This window comes from Leptonychotes weddellii, chromosome 6, assembly GCF_054177405.1.
Source record: "Leptonychotes weddellii isolate Sample4059 chromosome 6, ASM5417740v2, whole genome shotgun sequence".
Taxonomy (NCBI): Eukaryota; Metazoa; Chordata; class Mammalia; order Carnivora; family Phocidae; genus Leptonychotes; species Leptonychotes weddellii.
In genome coordinates, this window is record NC_138374.1 from 21266728 (window position 1) to 21280911 (window position 14184).

At 44.4% G+C, this 14184-nt stretch overlaps 1 long non-coding RNA gene across 1 annotated transcript in view; it reads right to left on the reverse strand.

Moving 5' to 3' along the window:
* Nucleotides 1-245: 245 nt before the first annotated feature.
* LOC145722023 (uncharacterized) overlaps nt 246-14184 on the reverse strand; it is a 53811-nt gene continuing 39872 nt past the window's right edge. Inside the window, exon 3 of the long non-coding RNA XR_014146058.1 lies at nt 246-269. This is a non-coding gene — a long non-coding RNA (uncharacterized LOC145722023). The remainder of the gene's footprint in view (nt 270-14184) is intronic.

A 14184-nucleotide genomic window follows, 5' to 3' on the forward strand; every position in this document is an offset into this window, starting at 1 on the left:
ATCCCCAAGCATTTCTAAGTCAACAGCTCATCATTATTAGAGTCATGGCCATACTGCTATTTTATGCAGTAAAATACACAAAAGGAAAGGAACTCCCTGCCTCCTGTTCATCACAAAGGGGGAAGCTCCAATTCATGGAAAGGGCTTAGTGTTTGAGAAAGACCATCATCTTTGGAAGCAGAGAGAAAGGATTCCATCGGAGAGTCTATTACTTGCAGTGATGCTTCCTTAAGAAAACTCTTTTGCTTTCTAAGGCTTGGTTTCCTCATCTGTAAAATAGAAGATGGTAAAATAAGAGGAGAAAAATAAAGATGTGATATCAGTAGTAGATGAAAATTGACCAAAAAATGGACTTTTTCGGCAGGTTGGAACCCCATGGAGATAGTATGGGACATACTTTCCACAAAAGAGCTGGTGTTCATTTCCAATCGCTGCTTTAAAACAAACAAACAAAAAAAGGACTAAAGTAGGGTTTAAAAAAACATGAATTTATTCCCTTATAGTCCTGGAGACCAGAAGTCCGAATCAAGTTCCCTAGGAAATGCTAGCAGTGCAGGTTCCTTCTGGAATCTCTGTTTCCTTGCACCTTCTAGCCTCTGGAGGCTGCCTGCATCCCGTGGCTGGGACTCCTTCTTCATACCACTCCTACCTCTTGCTTCCATCCTTATATCTACTTCCTCTTCTATAATTAAATCTCCCTCTGCCTCCTTCTAAGAACACTTGTGATTCCCTGTAGGGCCCATCCAGAAAATCCAGAGTAATCTCCCCATCTCAAGATTGGTGATTTATTCACATCTGCATGTCCCCTTTGTCCCATAAGGCAACATTCGCAGGTTCCAGGAATTAGAACGTGGACTTTTGTGGGCCTACCTCAGATGCCATTTCCCTCTTTCTCCCCCTGTCTAGTCAGAGGAACAGTGGGTAGGCATGCAGCCCAGCATGCTAGGAGATAGGAATGAGAAGCTGTGTGAATTGAGGATAAGAGAGGGATATAAGGCCACCACATAGTTGAACTTTAACAAAGACTTTGAGGAACCTGGATTTGAGAGGACTGAGATGTGGAGGATGGACATACCATAAAGTAGAAACTGAACTTCAGCCTCACAAAACACACCAGAAGCTGCTTGAAGCAAGCAGGTCATCTCTCGAATTGCATCAGCTCTGAATGGTCTAATCAGTGTCCATGACTGGCTATGCCCTGAGTAAACCCATCGTGACAGTTAGGCCCCAGGCTGTCTTGAAGACAAACATGTACATAAATATCATAACTAATCAATAGTTGGAATTGAACCTTTGACAGAAGACAATGCCATGAGGGTTAAGACTATATAGAGATTATTTACAAAACACACAAAAAAAACAAGGCCTATATGATGAAAACAAGCAGACTACCATGTTGTATGAGCTACACTAACATTACGATTTCTATTTACTTCATATGAGCCGATAACTTGATCCCTAATAATCAATATCAGATACAGATAGGCAGGGCCTTTGAAAGGCAGCGAGGTGACTTGGCTTGTCAGAATATATCATTCCTGGAATTCTGTGTGCTCTTCTATTCTGACTATAATTCACTGTTTGTGTGTGTGGGTGTGTGAGTGTGTGTCAATATTCTTATTTCTACTTTAATAAGTGATTGGCTTATCTAACAAGCTATGTGACTTTGGGAAAGTCTTTAAACCTCTCTGACTGCCAGTTATCTTTTTTAAAAAACAAGAGACCACATGAAATGGTCTCTTCAGGCATCCCACTATTTTTCACTGCACAGCTCACACAGAATAAATGTCATATTGGGGTAAAGAGATGAGGCAGTCCATTGCCAGGGGTTCCTGGCCCAGGGGCTCTGCTGTCCCAAGCCTTGCATGTCTACCCCAGAAGCTAAGGATCCACAGACCCACACACCTGTAACCCTCTGCAATTCCACAATAGGACTTGGCATGCAGAGGGGAGTGTTGCCTGGAAGAATTAAAGTCTGTGGGATCCCAGCTCTGCCATCTCTTGAACAGATGATCTTTCCCAGCTTGAATCATATACTGTTTCCTTAAATTACACTGTCACCAAAGACATCAGTTCTATGTATAAAAATATATTGGGCACATCGGTGCTTTCTAAATTTTTTTTTTTTACTTTTTCCACTTTTTATGCCTTATCTGAACAGACCTATTTTGTAATTCTTTTGCTTAATATTTAAGTTGTCTGGTCCTCCAAGCTTGTTTCTTTTCTTTCTTTTTTTTTCTTTTTTTTAATACCTGAATTTCTGGGATACGTGTCTATTGTCAAAATACAAACCATACAGAAAAGGAAGAAACTAAAACTACTCGCAAATTCCACTACCTGAAGATGACCAGTTTTAACATGTGGTGAAATCTTTCCAGATTATTCTTTATACCTCTAGCACAGCTGTGCTAAACACGAGGCCATCTTCACCTCTCTTTGCCACGTAGCGATCGGTTGCAGATGTGTGTCTATCTTCGCTTGGAATGACTGGATTGTATTACTTTTACTTTGTACAAGTTAGGCCATTGCACATTTACACAATTTCTGTTTTTCTCTAATTCAAAATAATACTTCAGATAAGCATTTTTGCGCATGTTTCTCTCACTCTTTCATGGTTAGTGAAATTACAGAATCAAAAGGCATAGACCACTTATGTTTTGATAGATGGTGACTGAGCCTGCTACCTAGAAAGCATGAATGTGCCCTACTGATGTTTTCTATGTTTCTGGCATTACTCCCCAAGATTCAGCTGTAGCGTCACTCCTCCGGGAAGCTCTTCTTGCCTCACTAAGAAGTGTAGTTGTTTTCTTCTCTTTTCTCTGCCAGGCCCTTCTATATACTTCTACTATGTCACGTGTATGGAACATATTCCGCAGGTCCGTCTCTTCTGGGGCTGCTGGTCCCTAAAGCACAGAGCTCACAGGAGGCCATACACAACACCCTGGCCTCTGGTTTCTGTCTGGGCTCAGACACCAGCTCTGACATCTACTACCTGTGTGGTGTAGAACACGCAATTTACCTTCTTTCACTTTCATTTCCTCATCCGTAAAATGGAGACAGACACAATACCTACTTCATAGGATAGGTGTGAGAACTATGTTTTGTATAATTCAGGCTTCTCCTGAAAAACAGAACCCATAGGACACTATCTCTATCCCAATCACCGTCTATCCCTATCTCCACATTCACATCCGTATCTACCTACCTACCTACCTGCCCAGAGAAAGATTTAACATGAGGAATTGGCTCACACAGTTAAAGAAGCCGAGAAGTCCCACCATCTGCCCTCTGCAAGTTGGAGACCCAGGAAAGTCAGTGGTGTCATTCAGTCCGAACCTGAAGGCCTGAGAACCAGGGTAGCCAATGGAGTGAATCCCTACCCAAGGGCAGGAGAAACTGAGATGTAGATGTCCCATCTCAAGCAGAGAGGCAGAAAAAAAGGGGGAATTCCTCCTTCCTTCACCTTTGTGTTCTATTCAGGCCTTCCAGGGATCTGATAATGCTTACCCACAATGGGAGGGTGATCTACTTTGCTGAGAATGCCAATGCAAATCGAATTTATCCAGAAACCCCCCTCACAGACACACCCAGAAATCATGTTTAACCTGGGCACCCCATGGCTGGTCCAATTAACATAGCAAAGTAACCATCTCGTGTGCGTCAGGTGTAAATTAGTTAAACTCAGTGACAGAAAGAAGTAAACAGTGAGTGCTCGTTTTATGCCAGGCACAGTGCCAGCTGTATTTTTGATGAATTACATTCATGACAATTCATTTCTAGGTCATTTTAATAGCACTTTACTGGTTTCTTAATTTCCAAAGTTAACACTTTATAATCCTTCGCCGCTTATCTTTCTGGAATACATTTTTCTCATATTTCCTTTTGCCAAAAAAAAAAAAAAAAAAAAATGTGGGTAAAAGGTGATTCTCCAGACCACACCACCTTGGGGTAGCAGAGAATGATAAACCTACAGTTCCCAGAGAGCTCCCACTCTCTCACGCTGCCTAGAACTCTCTGACGTGTAGGCTTAGTTGCTCATAACGATAATGATGGGAGTAATAATAATGGTCAGTAGCATTTACTGAACCCTTCCTATGTGCCTCGATAAGCACTTTGTGTACGTAATTTAGTCCTCAGAAAAGCCGATTAGGCAGGCATTATTCACCCCATTTTGCAGATAAAGAGAGATGAAATAAACTACCTAGGGCCACACTGCTAGTAGGTAGGAGTCAGTTTTCAAGCTGAGATTTAAAAGAAAAAAACTCCATGTTCCTAAAACTCTATACTGCACTGAGGATCAAGATGCTCCATTAGTCCTGAAGGATGCCCAAGGCCACATCCAGTCAGGGTTGTCGGCAGTGGAACTACCAGAGACCTGGCTGAGCACCCACGTGCCCACGTGGCTGGCCCAGGAGCCTGGAGCCTAGAGCCTGCAGCCTCTGCTCACGTCACACAGCAACTTGACTCACCTGCTCCCCTGGAGGCTGCCTCTTGGACCCAGGCCACACATGCATCAGCTTCAGGCTTGTCTGATGGCTCTTTTGTGCTGCTTCTGTGTGAAGTCAGGTCACCTTCCTCTTTTCCTGTGCATCCTGCCAGGTACCTCCTGCCATCACTTCATCGGCAGACCCAACTTGGTGGTTTTCACTAAAACTGTCACTACACCACCTCTAGCTCTCCATTCCTGGTTCTAAATTCTGTATCCTTCTATTTCAGTCTCTAGAACAGAAGAAACTTGAGTGCCTAGAGAGTCAACTGTGAGAACACAAATGATTGAGGTACCAGTATGTGAGGTCAGAGGGAATGGTGGGAACTGTGGCACAATGGAAAACCCAAACACATTCTAAGTAAGGTCATGGCCATATACACATAGGAATACAAGTCCAGATAAAATGCGAATGCATGTTGCTAGACCTTCCAGTTTTTACTTTTCAATAAAGGTAGAAATCTAAGCAAAAAAATAAATTCCAACTTAAAAATGTTACCAACTGATTCCATTCTCTTTAAGTGTTTATGATCCAAATGAAGTATGCCTGCCTTCTTTCTCAACCTAGTCTCACGGTTATTTTCTTCAGAAGTAATGAGCCCCATCCAACTGAATATTCACTCTGTGTTGCCCTGCTCAGTGGCTCCAATTCTTTTGCCTAAAATCCCATCCCCACTGGTCATCACTGCATGTCTACATTGTATCCATCCTTTGAGACCTTCTTCCATTGATATTCCCTTGACATGTACTCAGATTTCTGTTTCCCTTCTAAAATTTAAAACACTTAATGTCTGCCTTGTATTTTGAGTTATTACATGCAGGTCACACACCCCCCACACACGAGATGTGAACCCCATGAGACCAGAGAGAAACACTACCTCTCACGTTTTATCTTCCTACAGGATTATCAGTTACTAAAACACAGCAAGTGCTCCCCACCAAAATGTAAGCTATATTATAGATGTGGTGTCTACCATAACACAAACTAATACTTTTTGAATACTTATTGTATAGAAGATGTACTATGATGTGAAGAAGACTTCACATGGCTTCTTTGTTATTCTCAGTAACCCCCTGATGCTCTTATTACCCTCACCTTTTGTGTTCTAAATTAGGAAACTCTTGCACAGAGAGGTTAAATTGCTTATCCAAAGTCACACAGCTATTAACCAGCAAACACAGTATTTGAAACCAGTCAGTGTGTCTTCAGAGACTACGTTTAGGCTACCATGGTGCCTTGAAGGGTGGTGGAAATAGAATGTTGCTGACCAGAGATGATGTGCGCCCTTGGGGTCAGTGTATCAAAGCCAAACAACAATGTACATCAGGAAATGAAGAATAGATCTTCAGAGAGTTTACTGCAGGGGAACTTTACCTCAACATAAAGGGCAAAGAAGCCAAAAAGTCTTCTCCCAACAAAGATGGCACCATCCTTGGAGCTCCAATACTTGTCTACTTGGCTGTCCTCTTTCATGCCACAGAGGAAACAGTGTTCCTCATAAATAATCCTTAAAAGTAGACCCTTTAAAAAATATTAGTTCAAATCACGGCTGCCACATTTATGGAAAACGCAAAGGAATCACCGCACGCAACTCTAGAGAGATATAAAAGGGACCAGAGTTTGTTTCCACTGTTCTCTTATTGACTAATGAACAGAATGATAGAGTGATGTCCATCAGGCCACTACGACTCCCAAACCAGTGCCAGGGCTGACTGCCTTCAGCCTGTACACAGCCTGAACCACGGTCGTAGCCCATGTTTTGCATGAGATGGAAGGTGAGAGACAGTAATATACAATTCTGTTATTGGCTTTCAGGAACATGATATTATTATTCTTAATCTGGGGAGATTTGAGCCTCAGTCCTAGAATTATCAAAATGCTTTCCAACGACTGGTTGGAAGATTCCCCCAGGACTCTTCACCTACGACATAAAAGATGGTAGTGGCTTTGCTAGAAATCAGCTTGGCCAAACTCGGGAATTACTCTATCAATATATGTTTATTCCGTGCCAGTGGCCAGTGGTGTGACTATAACCGGGCTGGGCACGGTATTAATAAAGTAATTCTTCGTGGACCAAGTGCTAGAGTGCTGGCCCTGGTGCTTTGTACTATGAAATAAAGAAGGAATTTAGTACTTAGGGAGCTGTGGGAGCCATGCCAGGCACTTTACATGCAATATTTTTTTTTTTTTTTTTTAAGATATTTTATTTATTATTTATTTGAGAGAGAGAATGAGAGAGAGAGAGCATGAGAGGGGAGAGGGTCAGAGGGAGAAGCAGACCCCCCGCCGAGCAGGGAGTCCGATGCGGGACTCGATCCCGGGACTCCAGGATCATGACCTGAGCCGAAGGCAGTCGCTCAACCGACTGAGCCACCCAGGCGCCCTACATGCAATATTTTATTCAGTTCTCACAATAACCTTATTGGGTGTGTATGTTTTAATCTAGGTTTTGCTAATAAGGGATTGAGGCTTTGTATCTTTCAGGGTTTGGTCAAGAAAACTAAAGAAGTCCTAGTAAAAATGATTTTCTACAGGAATTAGAGGTTTGCACCGCTATTGAGATGTCTTTCTGGAGAAAGGGAATGAAAATCAGGGAAGCCACTAGGGGAATTCCAAAAATCAGAAAATCTGTGCATAGAATCCCTTGTAACATCAAATCAGGAAATTAAAGATTTGCACCCAGAAGGAGCTGCAAACATCAGTAATCACAGGGAAGAGGCTGCTAAAGATTCCTCCATCTTCATCCCCTTCACGAGCACCCCTGCAATCACCCCACAAGGCTGCCAGCACATTCACATCTGCCCATGTCTCTGCCTACAGCTGCCCCGGAGAATGATTGTTCTCTTTCTCATTCAGTGTTTAAATCTCACCAATGTAGTGGAATCTAACTTAGAATCATATAAGAATAAGGCTTCCTGGTGATGCTGTTCCAAACTTACCCCTGCTATACAGAGGACAGTGAAATAATGCTGGTAATGATGCCAAGCTAACAACAAAAAATCGGAAAGATGCTTATAAAATTGAAAGTTTGCCAGTAATGGGCTCATTCTGATGCTGTGTTGTGCTGAAGTACCTAGCTCCACAAGAAACTTGGTAGCCTAGGTAGCCACAGAAATCTTCAAGGAGGAGATACAGTTTTTGTTTTGTTTTGTTTTTATTTTTAAGATTTTATTTATTTATTTGAGAGAGAGAGAGAATGAGAGACCGAGGGCATGAGAGGGAGGAGGGTCAGAGGGAGGAGCAGACTCCCTGCCGAGCAGGGAGCCCGATGCGGGGCTCGATCCCGGGGCTCCAGGACCATGACCTGGGCCGAAGGCAGTCGCTTAACCAACTGAGCCACCCAGGCACCTGGGAGAAACAGTTTGAGTTGGTCTGTAGGATTCTGATGGGTACATGGGAACACTAGGTGCATTTCCAGAAATGGCCTGAGCAGACAGGAGTGTGCTGGTGAATAGCAAAATATCTGCAGGACTGTGCATCTAAATGTGTTTGTTTGGCATTTCTTGTCCCCGTCTCCAGTCCCCAGCCCACCCCGGATGTGAATGAATAATCACTGAAATAATGATAATGACCTGTAACCAGCCATGTTTAGAGACATCTGGATCCCTTCAGGCAGGGACAGTGGGCTGGAAAGGGCACATGTTATACTTCTGCCTTCTGTTACTCCTGGCGCAAAAAACAACCTGAGCCACGGGGAAAGGTTAAGAGCTACAAGAGTTAATGAGTTGCTTCCAGTCTCAAAAATCACTTGTTTAGATGAGGCTGGGGTATTTTACTGTTTTCTTTTTAAATACAATATTTTCTCCTTTTTATCCTATCTCTTCAAAGCTATGATGGGGAGGGGAGGGAGGGAGCAAAGCGGTGAGTAAACCAGATATTTAGATGTAAATACGAAACCCACTGTTCTGTATTCAAGAGGTACGGGATTTGACAATCATTACCCTGAAAACAGCTTTAGCTCACTACAGATTTCCTCTCTTCTCTGCCCACTTCCAGCAACAGAGCCATCATGAAGAAGGATGTTCAAAGACATCACATCTATAACCTTTGCCAAAGGCACACACAATCTTTGGAAGGAAGACTTTTATTTTCTCTGTCACCTTTAATGCTGGATATACCAGCTGAAAGCTGAATTCCAAGTATAAGGTCACTGCATGGAGGCTTCCTAAAGACACAGAGCTTGAAAAGAAATCTTTTCTGAATGTCACTCTTATTTCAGCTCACATTTTCCTGATGCAGCCCAGATGCACTAATTGGCCTTGCTGTAGACAACAGAAAGAAAAGAAAAGAAGAGAAAAGGAAAAAAAAGAAAGAAAATTATTTGTCAATATCCATCATTCAGGTATTCATGCCCATAATGAGCCCAGCTCTCAATGTGGAAGAACTGAGAAACACACAGGAAATGCCCACTGCATAGTATTCTTGTTCACACGTTCTATGAATGTCCACGTTCTTTCCCTGGAAAAGCATCCTGTGCATTTTGTCCTACTTGGGTTTTGAAAGAGCCATGGAAATCTGAAGTATGAGAATCAGATGAAGACAGTTGACATTCTGTGCTTTTAGAATTGGGCAGTTTTATTTTTCCATCTCCCGTATTTGACAGCCCTCCACTGAAGAATGTCCCCTGACTCCAGTACACATAACGAGGCCAGATGTTTCAAATTGGTGACCTACTGACCACACCTATCTGACGGATAGGTCTTACTTTTCACGAGCAGAGTTTTAAAAGAAAAAGCGAATTAGCTGCTTGTAATGGAAGGTTTTGCCAAAATTCAGATGATTTGGCAACAGGAGCCCTTCATCCCAGACTCCTCCGTCCAGTATCCTCCAGCCCCGTCCATTAGACGTGTATGTGGACTCACCAGATGGTCCACAGAGACAAGCAGATCAGCATCACCTGGGAGTTTGTTAGAAATGCAAATTCACTGGCCTCACCCAAACTGTCCAATGAGAAACCTCTGGTGGAGAGGCCTTCGACCTGAGTTTTAACCAGATCCCTGGGTGATTCTTAATGCATATTCAAGTTTGAAAAGCCTTGCACTCTACTCATTCATTTGCGTGCCCAACCTTGGTTATCATTTAGGTTTGTACCACTAACCTGGCTCAGCAAACACTGTGATTTCCCTGGGTTTTTGTTTTTCGTGTGTGTGTTTAATTACCTTACGAAAATGGAGAGAAATTGATGATGTTTTATTTTCCACCAATCTGGGTTCTACCTGAAGCACCCCATTGTTTTGTGACCCGCCAGAAAATGCTGACTTGATCAAAAGCCATTGACACATTTGGTTATTAGTCATTGAAGTATCCCCGGTTTGTTTTGCTTCAGAGGATCACTGAAAACTGCCAGATTTATTTCTTTGTTCACTGGAGCTCAGTTATTTCGACACTGCGATTTTATCTCCTCCTCAAAGGGCAGCAAACGAGTCTCAGGCTAAAGGCAAAGTTAGAGCAAAAGGCAGTGGTCCATGCTCGCCCAGCCACACTCCATCACAGGAGGTCCTTTGGCCAGAGCCCCATGCCTACCAGAGCATAAAGTGAGACCTCTCCCAATAGTGACAAAAACTTAGCATCCTCCCATCACCTTTCAGAGTCAGAGCCTCTCTGCCTCAAGAGAGTGGCTTTAAATAGCAGCCCCATGGAGTAACACCTGAGGCTGATAATAGCTCTGCTCAATGTCACATAAAGCATCTTGGTGAAACTCTTCATTACCATTTGAAAACATCAAATGCTTTAGAACTGCTTCAGGTCTTTAAAAATCCCGACTTCCAATCCTGCCAGGACTAAGGCATTCAGTAAACTAGAGTCAAGCCTCAACCAAGAGCTTCAGAATTACGAGGCCATGTAATGGCATTTCACATCTCTCTTTAGATCACCCAGAGCAGAATAGTCTAATTGTTCATGCCAATTTATTTGTACTCCTCGGTTGCATTCACATGGGCAGCGTGGACAGTCTAAAGGGAGCTCGGAGTGTAAAAAGCATTCCAATTAGCAACTGGTAGTTACAGTAATTGAGGAATCAGCCTCGAGGTTAAGGTATTGATTCATTTTGATAATATTATATATGCTGTGAAATTCTCTAATAGTTAAACCGCCACTGAGATCTACTGAGGTAATAATACACGCGTCATCATGTTTCACACGACACCGCAGATTTGAAAAATGTTTTGGACTTCTCAGCTCCACTATGCATTGGCATGTGGAGATTCTGTGGACACTGGTATCCACTCAGAATTGGAGTGCGGAGCCAGGGAAACTTTCTGATCGATAACTTCAGAATGAATCAACCTGTGGGCTTGTCCCTTTTCATCAAAACTGGGCTTACACAAAAAAACAGTCACCCTACTCAGGACGCAGGCCAGAGCTGCTATGGGCCTCTCTGAGCTTGACAGGGAAACTAAAAAACATTAGGAAAAACCATGGCTCCTCTCTAGATACTACACGAGAAGCATCAGAAACAGCTTTGGGCTATTAAGGAGAAGGTTCAGCCCACAGCAGCTACTGGCATTCATTCCTTAAAAGTGGCCCCTAGGGAGGGATGCATAAGGGACTCATTCCTGAAGAAAAAGCATCTCAGAAGAATATATTCCTGCACTGTTTCCCAGCACAACCAAGACAGTCCAGGTCAGAAAGGGCACGGAGACTTAAAAGATTTGTGTTGGTAAAATCCAAACGGTCACCTTGGCATTGGAGGCCTCCCAATTTTGGTCTCTGCATCTGACTTTCGTCTCACCCTGCTCTGCAGCAAGGACACGTGCCCCACGTGCTCCTGGGGACAATGTGTGCCCGCCTGCATGCCTGCCAAGTTTGCTCCGAGACTTAGCGCCTTCCTGGAACACCATCTCATCACTCTTTCTCTGTGGATCCGAGGTCTTCCTTTCTTTTGAAGCCTGGCTCTGTTCTGTCTCCTTCTCCAGAGATCTTTTCGAGCAGCCCCCAGCCCTCACTCCTTCCCTCCTGCCTTGTGTCACTACTTGTGATCTTAGCCCACCCAGGCGCCTTGCTGCCCTATGCAGAACACACACCCAGTGAGTGCCTGTGTGCTCCTGACGGGGTGTACCTTTAGCTTTGGCTTTTATTCTTGCTTTGTTCTGTCACTGGGGAAAAGACCTCGGCAGATCACACACAGGCTTTGCCCCTTAACTCTCACCATTTTGAAAGTGGTGACATTTCATCTCACTAATACTACTCAAAACCATGATAGGAAGGGGAGGAGAAGGCAGGTGGCATGTGTAATGCAGTCCTCCTGGACCTGTGCAATCTGTCACAGAGGAGAGCTCAACTGCCTGAGTCACTGCACACTTAATAAATCAGGGAGCTGGGAATAAATCAGGGAGTCTTTGGGGAACCCACCAAACACTCATGCTAGTGAATCTGGCCTCAGCCTGGCCAACAAGGGCAAGGCCGCTGATTCATAGAAGCAAGCTTAAAACCTCCGTGTCTTAGGTAAGGTAACGCGGATTACTCATGAATTCAAAAATACTTACTGAGCATCTGTTCTATGTCAGACCTGGTCTAAGTGCAGGAATTAGAGCATCTCGCCAGGCAAACACTGTGTCAGCCCTCGCTCACCACGCATACCTGTAGTTAGGGTACTCTATGTGAATGGAGAGGGGTCTGTGTTTTGTTATGCCTCTGGAATACAGGTTTTTCAGAATGCGTAGGAGTTTGCCAGGAGGAAAAAACATGAAACTAAGCATGAAATTTTGAAATTACTTAGGAAAATGCAAATTGAGACCCCAAGATTAGAGGAGAGCTGGAGTGGCCAGAATTCATTTCACCAAGGGCCTCAAATTCCCACGACGCCAGAGCACTGTAGAATCATAGTAATGGAACCAATATAGATTTACTGTAGCTTTTTCTTCAGTTCTGGATTAAAGCCCAAAATAAACTTAAAAAAAAAAAATCTTATTCTTCCATGTCTACTATGGCTTCAGAAGCAGCAGATAATAGATAATACACATTAGAAAAATAAGGAATCACCATAACTCTTCTTTTTTTGGAGATTACCTCTCCACACCCAGTTCTACTTTGGGATCCTATACACAGTAATAAAGTTGTTGCCAAAATACCTGAACACAGGCACTGCCAATACACAACAAGAAAGGAAAAAGAAAAATCAATACATCAGCAGAGGATACCACCTTATTGTCACCCCCTCTCTCCTGCTGGAGAGATCCTAGCTGGAGAAGTGGCTCCCCACACTTCCTCTGATTACCGCCAGTGCATCTTTATGTTCCAGAGAAAATACATCATTTATCTTATGACATTCCTGTACACAATGGTTATTAGAATGGTGCGCCATTCCGATAGCTTTGTTTACGGTAGTGTGCAGGGTAAATATTTTATTTTCTGATGAGTGCTTGGGTTTTATTTGCCAGCATTAAGACTGGTGTAGAGTGGCTAGAGCTAGGAATCTAGATATTTACCAGCACAAGGAGATGATACGCAGATGCTAATGAAAGCTCTGGGAGTAGTTTTCCGGGCTGTTGAGTGTAATTTCTCACATCTCCAAATGGCTATAATAGGGAAACACCCTGAAAAGAATTCTCTAATGGCTGTGCGAATGCGGCAGAGGATCGTTGGAAAGTTAATGGGCCATGCAAAGCAGAGCTTTCTTCATTCATTCATTTAGTAGGGTGTAAGGTGTTGGACTGAACATCAGACGCTCTGCACCTCGTTCTTTTTGCTCCTTTTGTTCCTTTGCCCCCAACCGTCCACCTCAGCCAAGTTACTTTCCCTTCAAAGGTCAAGGCTGATGCTCTTACTGCATCCTCCTTAGCACGTTCACAAACCCCCTCTGCCTCTCTGTGTTCATATAGCCCCACAGAGGTACCTCTATTACAATAATTAACACATTTTAGGAGGGGAGGGGAAAGATGGCAGAGGAGTAGGGGACCCTATTTCAACTGGTCCCCGGAATTGAGCTGGATAACTACCAGACCACTCTGAGCACCCTCGAAACCAGCCTGAGATATAAGAAGATCTGGACTCTACAAGCAGAATATCGCAGGCAGTTGGTTTTGAGGTACGAAGCGGAGAGCGAGCCGTGATTCTGCGGGCAGATGGGCAGATATCGGAGGACAAACGGCAGCAGGAGGGTGCCTGGACATGGGGATCCTACACCGCCGGTGAGCGACAGCCTCGTGCGCTGCCCATGGGACACAGACTTGCAGACCGGTAGCGTCGGGAAAGGACTTTAGGGCAGCCCCCGGGGTGGAAAACCAGACTTGCGGGGTCGCGCGCACGCGAACTGCAGCCTCCAAGACGGAAACCCGGTGCGCCGGGGTCATGCCAGTGAACTGCAAACCCCCGGGGTGGAAACCCCGATCGGCGGAGTCGTGTGCGCGCAAACTGGGAGCGGCTGGCGGTTTTAGAAGCACAAAGGGCAGAGACGAGCCCCGACCTGGAGGCAGGACTGGGAGCGCTGCGGAGGGGCGCAAAACCCAGGACACTGCAGTTTATAGCAGCACGGACAGAAATGGAGACAGTGTGGCCTGGAGAGCTCACTGAAGAATAGACTGCGATCTCTCTGCTCTGAGGCAGAGGGTTGGAAACGGTCTCTTCTGCTCTGACTCGCGGAAGAGACGTGGAAAGCCGCCAGGGAAAGCCGCCAGAGAACAAAAGCCCCAAAGACTGATTCCCACTGAGCCCATCCCCCGCCACAGGGGGGCAGGGCAACTCCGCCCAAACAGGGTTG